This window comes from Mixophyes fleayi, chromosome 4, assembly GCF_038048845.1.
Source record: "Mixophyes fleayi isolate aMixFle1 chromosome 4, aMixFle1.hap1, whole genome shotgun sequence".
NCBI classification, from domain to species: Eukaryota; Metazoa; Chordata; class Amphibia; order Anura; family Limnodynastidae; genus Mixophyes; species Mixophyes fleayi.
The window spans coordinates 219944090-219959778 of record NC_134405.1 but is presented as its reverse complement, the minus strand read 5'-3'; the positions used below and the strand labels follow the sequence as shown (position 1 = coordinate 219959778).

At 42.6% G+C, this 15689-nt stretch overlaps 1 long non-coding RNA gene across 1 annotated transcript in view; it reads right to left on the bottom strand.

Annotated features, from left to right (window-relative positions):
• Window positions 1-15333, bottom strand: part of LOC142150075 (uncharacterized) — a 400752-nt gene extending 385419 nt beyond the window's left edge. Inside the window, exon 1 of the long non-coding RNA XR_012691001.1 lies at window positions 15025-15333. This is a non-coding gene — a long non-coding RNA (uncharacterized LOC142150075). The remainder of the gene's footprint in view (window positions 1-15024) is intronic.
• Window positions 15334-15689: the final 356 nt, after the last annotated feature.

Here is a 15689-nt window from a genome sequence, read left to right as displayed (position 1 = left end):
TTGTATTGATGTGTTTTCTGGTTGGGTAGAAGCATATCCGGCTGCCACTAATACTGCTGTGTTCACTGCAAAGAAAATTGTACAAGACTTTGTATGTAGGTTCGGTATCCCTAGAATCATTGGGTACCCACTTTACTGGTGATATCTTCCAAAATATGTGTAAACTCATGGGAATCAGTAGCAGACTTCACACCCCGTACCGACCACAAGCCAGTGGTAAGGTGGAGAGAGTAAATGGTACTATAAAGAACAAGCTTGGTAAGGTAATGGCTGAAACTGGGTTGGCATGGCCTGAGGCTTTGCCATTGGTCCTCCATAGCATTCGGACCACTCCTAGATCTCCTCTTAATCTGTCCCCCTTTGAGATACTGTTCGGACGACAGCCTCATTTGATCGTGAGTCCACAAGACGACTTGAAGTGTAATAATGAAGTGACTGTACAATATCTTATAAGAATGTGTAGACAGCTAAAGCAACAACAACAAAAACTAAAAATGCTGTCACCTGATATGCCAGAAACGAACTGTCATGATGTTGAACCTGGAGACTATGTTATGATCCGCAATTTCTTACGTTCAGGTTGTTTAACAGACCGTTGGGAAGGCCCGTACCAAGTGCTGCTGACCAGTACTACATCACTGAAGTTTGCAGAGAGAGACACTTGGGTCCATTCCACCCACTGCAGGAGAGTCCATAATCCGGAGAAAGTACAAGATAAAACTGAGACCAACGACATAGATCTGTCACTTGTGAGTCTGTTCCGGGAGACTTAAAGCCTGCAGTCGAGACACCTGAACCAGAGACGTTGCCCCAGAACTATCTTTCCAGCAATGGAGTGGCGGTTTTTGTTTTTCTTTTGTTCCAGGATTTTCCTTGTTTTTATTCTTTCTAGGACATTCTATTTTTGTGAAGGAGGGTGGAGGACGGAGGAGAGTTCTGGTAGTGATACGGATGAGTTGGAGGCAGAGGAAAAGTTATTAGAATACGCAGAGCAGCCCATTATCAAGCTTGATCCAGGGGTTATGAAAAGGTCTGCTAGCTCAGGAACACGGAGGCAGTGTGAGGGGCTATTGTCTGATGAGTATTGTATCTGCAAGTTTTGCGACTCCCTAGTTGAAGAGAGATGCATCCAACGATGCCAGTCTCCAGTACTCTGAATATAGGCGGGCATCCTTTGGAGGATTATCACTCCCTGGTGGGTAAGGTGCTAAACCAAACCGAGTGTTGGTTGTGCTCTCACGTGCCGCAAGGGCAGCATAATATAGGACTAGTGCCATTCCCTCTAAACATATCCGAAGTACTCGAATTAAGGGGTGGGAGGCCCATAGACGGGAGGTACAATAACACTAGGTCCCCTACTCTGACGCTTCGACAATACTCCATAGGCAGATCTTTGCTGTGCCTAAACATATCTCATGCAAAGCGCCTGGAGAATTGGGAGGCTGACCCATCAGATCAGACAATGGCTCGCCACACTCATTTTAGAGGGAGACTCACAAGGTCACTAATAGGCAGGAATGTTGATGGAAGTCACATATTAGGGCGTATAACCAAACATAAGAAGGTATCAATTGGAAAAGTCTCTACAGATAAATGTAAAAATGTCATTAATGCCGACACGTGTCTAGAGCAAATGGAGACACTAGGCATGGGTAGTTTTATCAAAACTCTGTGTGATATAATTCATGGGCATACTGTTCCTTATGTTCTCCCTGATGATGTGTATTTTGTTTGTGGAAGGAAAGCTTATTCCTGGGTGACTCCGAGTTCCAAGGGCTTGTGTTTCTTAGCTAAACTGGTTCCTGAAATCATGACTATTACTCCTGAAGAAATGGTTGGTATTCACAAGACTACATCACCACCATACATACACACAGTATGAACACCATGGCAAGAGAAATATGATTCCTGGCGAGGAACCCATAGCTACAAAATTGATTAGTGAAACTGCTGGTTTCCAAGTTATGGTTGCTCTAGATCTCACCAGGACCGCTCAGGGAACATTAAACTTTAAATATATCCAAGACCTAGCTAAATTAATAGATAATATCACCGAGATGTATGATGACACTGTCAGGTATACTGTAAGGGGCTACAAGCGTACAAGAAGGAGTTGGTGCAACATAGACTGGTACTAAATTATCTCACCTCTATTACTGGTGGGTACTGTGTGACACTGGCCACCCAGTGCGGTATCAAATGTTGCACGTACATCACTAATAATACGGATGGCCCTAAAGAGGTTATAGACCGGAAGATGGATGAAATTTTGCAGCTGAAATGGGAATTTCGAAAGAGCCATAATTCTTCGTTATATGCGGTCGAGGAAAAGGTGGCGGGTTGGTTCTCGTGGTTGAACCCTGTGAAATGGTTCACCGGTCTGGGGGAGTAGTGGGTACAGGAAATGGTTGCTAGTGTAGGTAAGCTCCTTCTCCTTATACTGGGTGTCATCTTAGCAATTGGTTTAGTTGTCAAATGTGTTCCTACTGTGTTGAAGTGTGGAAAAAGGTCTCATAGGAGTAACACTAAGAAAGAGACTGAAAGGGTGGTACCAGATACCGAGATCATGGTCTGTGAAGAAGTATTGTACAATCCTGAACTTGAAACAGTGATTGGGTGATAGTTTGTTACACTATCAAAGGGTGGAGCTGTCGAAGTCAGCAAATTGGATAAAGTCATTTCAATTAAAGTCGAGCAAACTTGGTTGTCTTTGTCTGAAAAGATGCGTACGGTACGCTATGACGTACAAGGGCACACTACGGCGTGAAAGGGCGTACGCAGCCACTACACGTGGCTGCAACAATATTTGGTCTTTTACCATACATTCGCACAAACACACATACTTATAAAATAGTACACATTAATGGTATTTGCAACACATAGTCAGTTATGTCGAAATATAGTAGTATTTATGTGTTATCTTAAAGTTACATGCATATTAGTGAAATATACAGAACAGGTTGAAGGAATCACATCATGAGTAGTATCATAATAAACCTTTTTACATTTCCTATTGTTTGGTTCACTCTGCGAAGGAATCGCAGAGTGCATACACAAGTTATGAATGATAGGGAATTGTGAACTACTTAAGACTAAGGAATCTTGGTGGGAAGAGCCGAGCATAGCCCCTGCAGAGGTGACCCCCTTCTTTGGATTCCTTAGGATGAACTAGCCAATGATTGACAACCCCTTGGACCTTCCTGAGACCTGGACCAATAGATGCAAGCAATACCATCTTCATTGTATTACTGTATTTCTGTGTGTATATAAGCAGCAGCTTCACATCTAGTGTTCAGACATCTTGTCCCCAGACTTCAGGATTGAATGACTGCACACTGGATCCAGAGCACCTGCGATAAGTAACGGCTGTATTTATTATCACTTCGCTTGAGCATATTATTCTACTTTTTGCGAATAAATCCTTGTGCGTTGGAAACACAAATCGAGGTTCGACAATCGTTATTGGTCAGCGACAATACGCACATAACATATTGATGCTGTATCACAAGTTGTTTACAGCATAATATATAAATCATATGGGAGTTGCTACTGCTTAGACATTGTAAAGTCACAAGGAAAGAGAAAAGTGTTGTATTGTGATGTACAAACAGTAAACAATATGATTTGCATTATATATAGTTAGTAAAATTAAAACACAATTTTATTAAAGTTTATTAACAAATTTGACTGATATTTTAAATGAAAAAATAGCAGTTCAACAAAATAATACATTTTTTATGTTTAGTGTATTAAAAACTGTAGTCTTGTAATGATGTTAATTTTAATAATATATATCAGTATGTCCTCAAATTAAGGGTCAGTGTAGGACAGTGATAGCACTAATAAATCCTTGGTAATCACCACTTTGGGAACTAGTATTCATGTTTCCAAATAATAAAGTGTTTAAATGATTAATATTTTTTATTGATATTCATTGAATAGAATTTGTAGCGTTAGTGAAATCCTAAATAATCACTGATTAGAGAGCTTATAATTATGCTCTTAGATCATATACTTGAGGGTGATTATTAATATATCTATTGGTGTTTATGTGTGATACAGAATTTCTGTAGATGTTATATAGTTAAACACTAAATTTTAAGGTGTGTTGTGATGTCATTTACATTATATCTGAATGTAAAAACCTCTTGTCTAAAAAGAGGTAAGAGGGCTGAAATAAAAGGAGGGAGGAGACATATTTTCCTGCTTTAATGTTGCTAGCAAACTGTACGCATGAAGAAAATGTAGAAGAACTAATTTTTAACTGGTGGTAGTCACTATTGTGACTACGAAAATGCTGACAAAAATATCAGCAACATTAAAATGCAGAATTTAGTAATCGCGACATGTAAAAAATGTAGACTTACTGAATAGTTACAGAGGACATTTCCGTCAAGGCTGCTATAAACGCAGACTTCCGAACAAGCCGGCACTGTAATGGTTGTCACTTAAAAGGGTGACAGTTACATTGCTGGTATTAAGGGAGCGATGTGAGGACTTGGCGCCTGTATAATGTTTTTTTACTAAGGCTTACACATGGTACAGGCACCGGGCCTGCCCATTGCCCCCTTAATACCATCGTTTATAGCAACCTTCCAGGAAGTCTTCTGTGTAATTATTTCAGTAAGTCTACATTTTTTACGTTTCGCGATTACTAAATTCTACATATTAATGTCGCTGTCATTTTTGTCCGCATTTTTGTGCTTTCACTTTCTTAACACACTCTTTTTAACAATCTTTTTTCTGTATTGACTGACATTTCTTTATAACGGTATCTGATTGCTGCAGTTGGATAGACCAATATAAACAGTGTGATAGCACTGAGATTTATTACAACTATAGAATACAAATGTTCCTCAACCCCATTGAATGCTTGTGAGAAAATGAAGGGACCATACAACTACAGATCAGCAGAATGGTCCTGAAAATATTTAAATACGGGACCTATACCTTTATTGTTTTACAATTTTACTATTTGTGTTTGTTATGGATAGAGATTTATGTATACCTTATAAAGGAAAGGAAACTTAAGACTTAATATAGTTTGAATGTTCTGTACAGCTTTGCACAAGAGATCTGCTTTGTTTGTCACTAAGGGAACAAGGCAACTCCATGATCGAAACCATTTTGCACTCAATAGTTTGAATATAAATTTTCTTTCAGACAAGAAGTCCCATGAGCCCTGTAAATTGAAGTCACAGAACAGCATACACTTCATAAGATGCTGTGTTTGTCTCATTATTCTATCCTAACTCTGCAGGTCCTATCATCACATTTATATTATTCAATAACTTTAGCATGGATTGAAGCTTTGCTGTGAAAGCACCTTAAAATGCTTCAAAAGTAGAACAGTAATGAGAACATAAATAATACAAAAAGTTTCTTGTTAGCAAAACAATAAAATGTTTATTGTTGGCTTTCCATAAAACCATTTCTGTGGTCACTTACAAAACACACTAGGGGGTAAATGTATCAGGGTGCGATTTTGCAAATCCAGCGATATTCTCCAGAGAGTTGAAGCTCGCAGATGTATGAACATGAGATTTCATGTAAAATCACCAGAGTTGTGTTTCTGTCAAAATCGCTATTTCCAAAACCGATAAAGAGATCAAACTCCCGACTGTTTGCCACTCTGGCTCTACAAGTCTCAAATGTATGAAGCTGTGATTTAGCAAACTCTCCTGAGTTTGCTTTAAAACACGCCAGATAGAACATGCTGCATTCTAGCAGCGTGTTCAGTAAACACATCACTGTTACACTGTCTGTCTATAGAGCCGGAGGTCCCGGCAGCTGTCACCTCTATTCACTACTAACCCTAGTGCTGCCAGCCTACTGCTGGTTATGTGAAAATCTGTATTTTTTTTTGCATGGGGTCCCTCTGATTTTCACATAACCAGCACTAGGCAAACCAGCCTGGGGTGGGTGACACTATAGCAGGGGGACCCCTGCCGCGTGTCCCCCGGATGGTTGTGATTTTAAAACGCTGAAAAAATCGGACCTTGATACATTTACCCCTAGTTGCATTCTACAACGGCACAGCAAAAACAAATTGGTTTTGCCCCTGTGTACCTAGATTGTCCGCACCGATCATGATAGTCCATACCTATTTTTATCCTGATTTATATTTTACCTTTTAATCAATAAAGTGAGAGGGCATTGGAACTGTCTTTATAACATGTTCATTTTTGTGTATGAAGCTTTTTATGGAATTGGAATCCATCTAAAAAAATACAAAAAAAAGTCTTGTTTAAAGTATAGAATGATACTGGGACACAGCCTGCTCTGAGCTTATGCACGTTTTTATTGAGTGAAAAAGTCCACATGCTCCTCTGTACAACATACATTTCATTTACTTTGGATTTAATTACTGTTATGTTAAAATTTTACTTTATGTCATTTTATAGTTTTATTTTTTTATATCAGCATTGGGAATACATTATGTCAAATTAAAGTATTGATCTGAAGAATTGTGTCATTGAGACAGACTGGTGGTGACAGGTAGAAAGTGTAGTGTACTTATTTAGGGGTTATTACATAGTCATTAGGTTCCCTTCAGGTAACTGACTGGCTTAAAAAATTTATGACATTAACCCTTACAAAACAAAAGTCACTGGCAGTCTGATAATGTGAAGCTATGACAGACCCTAAAACTGCACCCTCTCTATCTCTTTATCTTGTTTCAATAATTACGCTTTCGTTTTTGCATTTCTCCCCTCAACCATTGCAAATTCCTGTTCCTTCATAAACACTGTAATCTTACTCAGTAAACCTATGAGTGGAAATTTAGGTGCACTATTCAACTGTGTTGCGTCTTGGCAATTTTATGCCTCATACATGATTTCCTATATGTGCTCAAAAAAACAAAGAAGATATATATATATATATATATATAATTATTTGCCTTACTTAAACCAGTACTACCCACATGCATTATGACATCAGTGGAACTACCAGCAGTGAAGGGTTTGTAGCCAGTATTGGGCCCAGGGATGAGGGAAGGGGGGCTTCGGCAATGCCCAATCACCATCTAGAAGCCCCCTGCTCTGATCTTCTGACTGTTATTGTGGGAGGGTGCATGTGCAGATAAACTCAATTTTGAACTAAATTTCTCCCAAACATTTTTGGTTTGAAAATCAGGACATATGCATATGACCCTCACAGATATACCCCGGATATTCATAACTCCCCTGTATTTGCAGCAGAAATATGTGTCGAAGTCGTATAATTGGATGAGCGAAAGTATATTGGTTAATATTGTTTTATTGTGCGATTGCACTCATCGCACGGTAAAATACGCACGCACACACTCGCATTACAACATTTAGTGGTAAATGTATCAATGACCGGATTCTTCAACTCCGGCGAGAACGGCGTCTTCAGCGCTTAAATTTAAAGCAGCGCTGCCTAGTAAAGGGAAACTTCCCTTTACAAGGCAGCGCCGCTTTAAATTTAAGCGCTGAAGACGCCGATCTCGCCGGAGTTGAATAATTCGGTCATTGATACATTTACCCCTTAGTTTTTTTATATAATTCATATTGATATTGGTTCCATTATACATATTTATGAGCAGATAGTATTTAGTTTATTAGTTTATATATTATGATTATATGTACACTTCAGTGTTATTTAATGTTCAGGTTATAGGAAATGTGTCATGTCTGATATCATTTTAATCCCCTATTCATCAGCAGCTGCCCGGTTCAATCGCCGAAGAGATCGCATATTGCATACTCTAGTTATTGATGTTAGGGAATAAATAGTCAGTGATACCAAACTGTAAAATGCTAATTGACTAGTTGTAACTGGTTTCTGGGCGGGAGAATCATCTGGAATGTTGACCCTCAGCCTTTGAGGGGGTTGTTTGAACTAGCCTATGACCTGTTTACACTGGACCTGTCATGGTCGTCTGTATTTCTTGATCCAATTCGGAACCCTTGGGACTAGCTGGAGCAGGACTGAAACAGAACCTAGCAGCCTGGATGATCTTCCTGCTCATGATCTTGCTGATTGTAGAATATAGCAGGGGAATGAGCAGTCTGGAAATGTTGACAGGAACAGTGCACTAGTAATGCAGACAGGAACAGTGCACTTGTAATGCAGTCAGGAACACTGGAGCCAAGAACTATCCTCTGGAGAGAAGTGTGTTGTTCTGGCAATGAACAGATCACAGCAGCAGGTTTAAATAGGGTGTCCCAAACAACTATTGGCTGATCAGTTCATGTGATCACAGTTGCTGAATCTGGTTGGTCTGGAATGATCACCTGACTGCATCCAAGATGGCCACGCCCATGCAGCAGAATAAACAGTGTGTGTTTGTTTACAAACGGAGGTGTGGAGAATGGGAATGTTGCAGACGACCAGAAGGGACCCAGGTAGCCGTGATATGACAGCGGCGGATGGGGTAAGTGCGGCTAAGATCCCGATTTGTGACAGGACCCATCTGAAGTCTGGACCTATAGAATCAAGCCACGTCATCTGCATTGTTCTTTCTGTAACACTGAATGTATATAATCATAGCTGTGCTCCCACTAGCTTCAGTCATTCTCTGACCACAGTATTCTAGAGTGAACTACTGTTCACTGGTACCCATGGGAGCGCAGCGAGCGCATGCAAATGCAGCGGTATGTATGTATCTTTTGGTATTGGCTGTACTGTACTGTATTATATTATAATCATGTATTGAACTGTTAAACTTTGCATCTGCTAAAATAAATTACTTTGTGCGTTGGAAACACAATACAATCGCTTGGGCAATGCTTATTTGAAAACGATAGAATTACTTTAATAATTTGGGGGCTCTGAGTGAGGTTACGTTATCGGAAGGTATGCAACGACGGTTTTCGGTTCCTCAACAAAGGGTGGATTGACGCGTCACATACGGGAAAGAACGCAATGTGTTCAAAACCTGTTGTTCACTCTGTGTTGCGAAACCGAATGTCCATTGTTGCATAATCTGAAGGAACGCTAACTTGAATCTAGGGACAAGAAAGAAAAATGTTTCTTTTTATTGTCGTTTTGCGTTTTAAAAAGGTATTGCATTGCATAGCGTATGTGTACTTCCTGTTTAGCGTGTAAGAACTTCCGGTATTGTTGCCGCGTGTTTCAATGGTCGTGTTCATAGTCTGTTATATATGTATAGTATAATCAATTGTTAAAGCCTCTGAAAAAAAATATTACCATTGTTTGGGAAATCTATTTTCTGAACAGAAAACAAAAGGTTGTGTGTGTGTGCATGTGAATGTTATAAATAAAGACTTTTTGCGTAAAGAGGTTTTTGTGTGCGCCCAATACTAATCACGATGTTTACTGATAACTAGTTTGAGCGGTGCAATTCGAGCGCATGGTTTGGCCGTGATTGAGTATTGGGAGGGCAGCGTGGAACTGTTGAAAATTGATAGCGCTTTGGTTAAGGTGTGTCTGACGGGGCACTGTAAAAAGGTGACCTGACAACAAAGGTTCTGTTCTAAGTGTGAACAGGATATAAAGAAACCTTTGTGTGAGTGGTGTTCTGTTCTATCAAAGAGCAGGGGATAAAAAGACACCACAGAGTATACATGGCAGGTATACTCGAAGCGAAAATAACAGGTTTTCGCGGCATTCCCAATAGTAATTGCAAAGCTTACTGATAGTTAGTATCTGTAAGCAGGGCCGCCGAGAGGGGGGGGGATCGGGTACTAATTTCCCGGGCCCAGGCATGTCAGGGGGCCCGGCCCGGGGCCCTGAATTCCTCTTGGCAGCCCTGTCTGTAAGCGGTTCGATCGGACCGTATGGTTGATTTTGTGCAGCAGTGATTGTGACTTGGGAGATGTGGGAGGAAATACGCTGCAACCACTGATATTCTTGATTGATTGATATCGGTTGCTAACAGTGGTAAGGTACTCAAACTAGGAAAGGCATTGATTTTTTTAAGGGGACGTACCTGTTGAAATCGTCAAGGGCCAAGAAGTCATGGCCAGTTGTGTGCTGCCTAATGAATGGCCGGTTGGTTCGGCAAAGTATGTTATGTATAATAAATACGGTGCGTATGCAACTGCATACTGCGACAAATGGGTCAAGATGACCCGGGAGTGTGTGAAACCTTTCCCAAACATAGGTAGTTTTGACTCAGGGGTGTTAAATAATGTTAGAGATAAAGTAGGGATGAGCGCGCTCGGATTTCTGAAATCCGAGCCCACCCGAACGTTGCGGATCCGAGTCGGATCCGAGACAGATCCGGGTATTGGCGCCAAATTCAAAAGTGAAACTGAGGCTCTGACTCATAATCCCGTTGTCGGATCTCGCGATACTCGGATCCTATAAATTCCCCGCTAGTCGCCGCCATCTTCACTCGGGCATTGATCAGGGTAGAGGGAGGGTGTGTTAGGTGGTCCTCTGTGCTGTTTAGTTCTGTGCTGTTTAGTTCTGTGCTGTTTAGTGCTGTGCTGTGCTGTGCTGTTTAGTGCTGTGCTGTGCTGTGCTGTGCTGTGCTGTGCTGTTTAGTGCTGTGCTGTGCTGTGCTGTGCTGTGCTGTGCTGTGCTGTGTTCTGCAGTATCAGTCCAGTGGTGCTGTGTGCTGTGCTCTGTCCTTCTGAGGTCAGTGGTGCTGCTGGGTCCTGTGCTGTGTCCTGTTCAGTCCAGTGGTGCTGTGTCCTGTGCTCTGTGCTTCTAAGGGCATAGTTATTTCCCCAATATTCCCCTGTGTTTAAAAAAATAAAAAAAAGTTTTTTTATAAAATACCAAAAACTACTTTAATATTTTTTAATTACCACAAAATTTTCACAACCAATCCTGCAGTATAAGCCCATTGGTACTGCAATATTACCAAGTTCACACATTCAGCAGTAAAAGTCCAGTGGTACTGCAATATTACAAAGTTTACACATTCTGCAGTATCAGTCCAGTGGTGCTGTGTCCTGTGCTCTGTCCTGCTGAGTTCCGTAGTGCTGCTGGGTCCTGTGCCGTGTCCTGTTCAGTCCAGTGGTGCTGTGTCCTGTGCTCTGTGCTTCTAAGGGCATAGTTATTTCCCCATTATTCCCAAGTTTGTAAAAAATAAAAAAAAAGTAAAAAAAAATAAAAAATTAAAAAAAAAAAAAAATATATAATAATTATAACCAAATTTGCAAAACCAATCCAGCATTATAAGTCCATTGGTACTGCAATATTACCAAGTTCACACATTCAGCAGTAAAAGTCCAGTGGTACTGCAATATTACAAAGTTTACACATTCTGCAGTATCAGTCCAGTGGTGCTGTGTCCTGTGCTCTGTCCTGCTGAGTTCCGTAGTGCTGCTGGGTCCTGTGCCGTGTCCTGTTCAGTCCAGTGGTGCTGTGTCCTGTGCTCTGTGCTTCTAAGGGCATAGTTATTTCCCCATTATTCCCAAGTTTGTAAAAAATAAAAAAAAAGTAAAAAAAAATAAAAAATTAAAAAAAAAAAAAAATATATAATAATTATAACCAAATTTGCAAAACCAATCCAGCATTATAAGTCCATTGGTACTGCAATATTACCAAGTTCACACATTCAGCAGTAAAAGTCCAGTGGTACTGCAATATTACAAAGTTTACACATTCTGCAGTATCAGTCCAGTGGTGCTGTGTCCTGTGCTCTGTCCTGCTGAGTTCCGTAGTGCTGCTGGGTCCTGTGCCGTGTCCTGTTCAGTCCAGTGGTGCTGTGTCCTGTGCTCTGTGCTTCTAAGGGCATAGTTATTTCCCCATTATTCCCAAGTTTGTAAAAAATAAAAAAAAAGTAAAAAAAAATAAAAAATTAAAAAAAAAAAAAAATATATAATAATTATAACCAAATTTGCAAAACCAATCCAGCATTATAAGTCCATTGGTACTGCAATATTACCAAGTTCACACATTCTGCAGTATCTTGTGCTACATATAATGGAGACCAAAAATTTGGAGGATAAAGTAGGGAAAGATCAAGACCCACTTCCTCCTAATGCTGAAGCTGCTGCCACTAGTCATGACATAGACGATGAAATGCCATCAACGTCGTCTTCCAAGCCCGATGCCCAATCTCGTAGTACCGGGCATGTAAAATCCAAAAAGCCCAAGTTAAGAAAAAGTAGCAAAAAGAGAAACTTAAAATCATCTGAGGAGAAACGTAAAGTTGCCAATATGCCATTTACGACACGGAGTGGCAAGGAACGGCTTAGGCCCTGGCCCGTGTTCATGACTAGTGGTTCAGCTTCACCCACGGATCTTAGCCCTCCTCCTCCCCCCCCCCCCCTACAAAAAATTGAAGAGAGTTATGCTGTCAGCAACAAAACAGCAAACAACTCTGCCTTCTAAAGAGAAATTATCACAAATCCCCAAGGCGAGTCCAAGGGTGTTGGTGGTTGTCAAGCCTGACCTTCCCATCACTGTACGGGAAGAGGTGGCTCGGGAGGAGGCTATTGATGATGTAGCTGGCGCTGTGGAGGAACTTGATGATGAGGATGGTGATGTGGTTATTGTAAATGAGGCACCAGGGGGGGAAACAGCTGATGTCCATGGGATGAAAAAGCCCATCGTCATGCCTGGTCAGAAGACCAAAAAATGCACCTCTTCGGTCTGGAGTTATTTTTATCCAAATCCAGACAACCAATGTATGGCAATATGTAGCTTATGTAAAGCTCAAATAAGCAGGGGTAAGGATCTTGCCCACCTAGGAACATCCTCCCTTATACGTCACCTGAATAACCTTCATAGTTCAGTGGTTAGTTCAGGAACTGGGGCTAGGACCCTCATCGGTACAGGGACACCTAAATCCCGTGGTCCAGTTGGATACACACCAGCAACACCCTCCTCGTCAACTTCCTCCACAATCTCCATCAGATTCAGTCCTGCAGCCCAAGTCACCAGCCAGACTGAGTCCTCCTCAATACGGGATTCATCCGAGGAATCCTGCAGCGGTACGCCTACTACTGCCACTGCTGCTGTTGCTGCTGTTAGTCGGTCATCTTCCCAGAGGGGAAGTCGTAAGACCGCTAAGTCTTTCACCAAACAATTGACTGTCCAACAGTCATTTGCCATGACCACCAAATACGATAGTAGTCACCCTATTGCAAAGCGTATAACTGCGGCTGTAACTGCAATGTTGGTGTTAGACGTGCGCCCGGTGTCCGCCATCAGTGGAGTGGGATTTAGAGGGTTGATGGAGGTATTGTGTCCCCGGTACCAAATCCCCTCGAGATTCCACTTCACTAGGCAGGCGATACCAAAAATGTACAGAGAAGTACGATCAAGTGTCCTCAGTGCTCTTAAAAATGCGGTTGTACCCACTGTCCACTTAACCACGGACATGTGGACAAGTGGTTCTGGGCAAACGAAGGACTATATGACTGTGACAGCCCACTGGGTAGATGCATCCCCTTCCGCAGCAACAGCAACAGCTGCATCAGTAGCAGCATCTACAAAATGGCTGCTCATGCAAAGGCAGGCAACATTGTGCATTACAGGCTTTAATAAGAGGCACAACGCTGCCAACATATTAGAGAAAATGAGGGAAATTATCTCCCAGTGGCTTACCCCACTTAGACTCTCATGGGGATTTGTGGTGTCAGACAATGCCAGTAACATTGTGCGGGCATTAAATATGGGCAATTTCCAGCACGTCCCATGTTTTGCCCACACCATTAATTTGGTGGTGCAGCATTACCTCAAGAGTGACAGGGGTGTGCAGGAGATGCTTGCGGTGGCCCGCAAAATTGCTGGACACTTTCGGCATTCAGCCAGTGCCTACCGCAGACTAGAGGCACATCAAAAAAGCTTGAACCTGCCCTGCCATCACCTCAAACAAGAGGTTGTGACGCGCTGGAACTCCACCCTCTATATGCTGCAGAGGATGGAGGAGCAGCAAAAGGCCATTCAGGCCTACACAGCCACCTACGACATAGGCAAAGGAGTGGGGATGCGCCTGAGTCAAGCGCAGTGGAGACTGATTTCCGTGTTGTGCAAGGTTCTGCAGCCATTTGAACTTGCCACACGAGAAGTCAGTTCCGACACTGCCAGCTTGAGTCAGGTCATTCCCCTGATCAGGCTGTTGCAGAAGCAGCTGGAGAAAGTGAGGGAGGAGCTGGTAAGCCATTGCGATTACAGCAAGCATGTAGCTCTTGTGGATGTAGCCCTTCGTACGCTTTGCCAGGATCCGAGGGTGGTCACTCTTTTAAAGTCAGAGGAATACATTCTGGCCACCGTGCTCGATCCTCGGTTTAAAGCGTATGTTGTGTCTCTGTTTCCGGCGGACACAAATCTACAGCGGTGCAAAGACCTGCTGGTCAGGAGATTGTCCTCTGAAGAGGACCGTGACATGCCAACAGCTCCACCCTCATTTTCTTCCACATCTATGGCTGCGAGGAAAAAGCTCAGTTTTCCCAAAAGAGGCACTGGCGGGGATGCTGATAACATCTGGTCCGGACTGAAGGACCTGCCAACCATTGCAGACATGTCTACTCTCGCTGCATTGGATGCTGTCACAATAGAAAAAATTGTGGATGATTACTTTGCTGACACCATCCAAGTAGACATGTCAGACAGTCCATATTGTTACTGGCAGGAAAAAAAGGCAGTTTGGAAGCCCCTGTACAAACTGGCTCTATTTTACCTGAGTTGTCCCCCCTCCAGTGTGTACTCGGAAAGAGTTTTTAGTGCAGCGGGGAACCTGGTCAGTGAGCGGCGAAGGAGGTTGCTTCCTCACAACGTTGAAAAAATGATGTTTATAAAAATGAATAATCAATTCCTCAATGAAGTACAGCACTGCCCTCCAGATACTACAGAGGGACCTGTGGTTGTGGAGTCCAGCGGGGACGAATTGATAATGTGTGATGAGGAGGAAGTACACACTGTAGGGGGAGAGGAATCAGAGGTTGAGGATGAGGACGACATCTTGCCTCAGTAGAGCCTGTTTAGTCTGTACAGGGAGAGATGAATAGCTTTTTTGGTGTGGGGGCCCAAACAAACCAATCATTTCAGTCAAAGTTGTTTGGTAGGCCCTGTCGCTGAAATGATTGGTTTGTTAAAGTGTGCATGTCCTATTTCAACAACAGACCTCTCAACTGCAGCTCATCCCTCCTCTGCGGGGATAATGTCTCCTGTGCTCTGACACGTCACTCTGTGTACTCTCAGCCTCAGGATCTGACACTACAGCTACCATGCCTCTTGTAGCAGCCCTCACTCCAGGGCCTCTTCCATGTGCAGTGTCCCCCTCTCTCTTGGGTTCACTATAGTGGCATGGAGTTCTCCCCCTCATCCAGGGCACACATTCCTTGCCCTGGCTCAGTCACCACGCTCAGACTTCCAGGCAATGCTGGGGGAGCCTGGGAGCTTCCACCCCAGGTCCCCAGCTACAACTCTCCTCTCCTGTGTCTTCTCTCTCTTTCTGACACTTTAAAGATCGTGCCTTTAAATGAAAAAGTCAGTCTTCATTGCACGACTATGTGCAAGTGCAACAGGGACATTTTTTTGGGTTTACAAAGTCAAACAATAACACTACGACCCTGTCTGTCTGGGGTCTGGCAATGACGAATTGTCTGGAGCATGTTTTGAGGAGGTATTGTGGCCCCGGTATCAAATTGGGTACCGGGGCCACCCCACTATGCAGTCCAGATACTTGTTTGGTGGAATTCCGACACGTGGAGGGTTTTTTAATTATATTGTGGCCTCGGTACCAAATTGTGTACCGGGGCCACCACACTACGCAGTCAAGATAGATAGATGCGTAT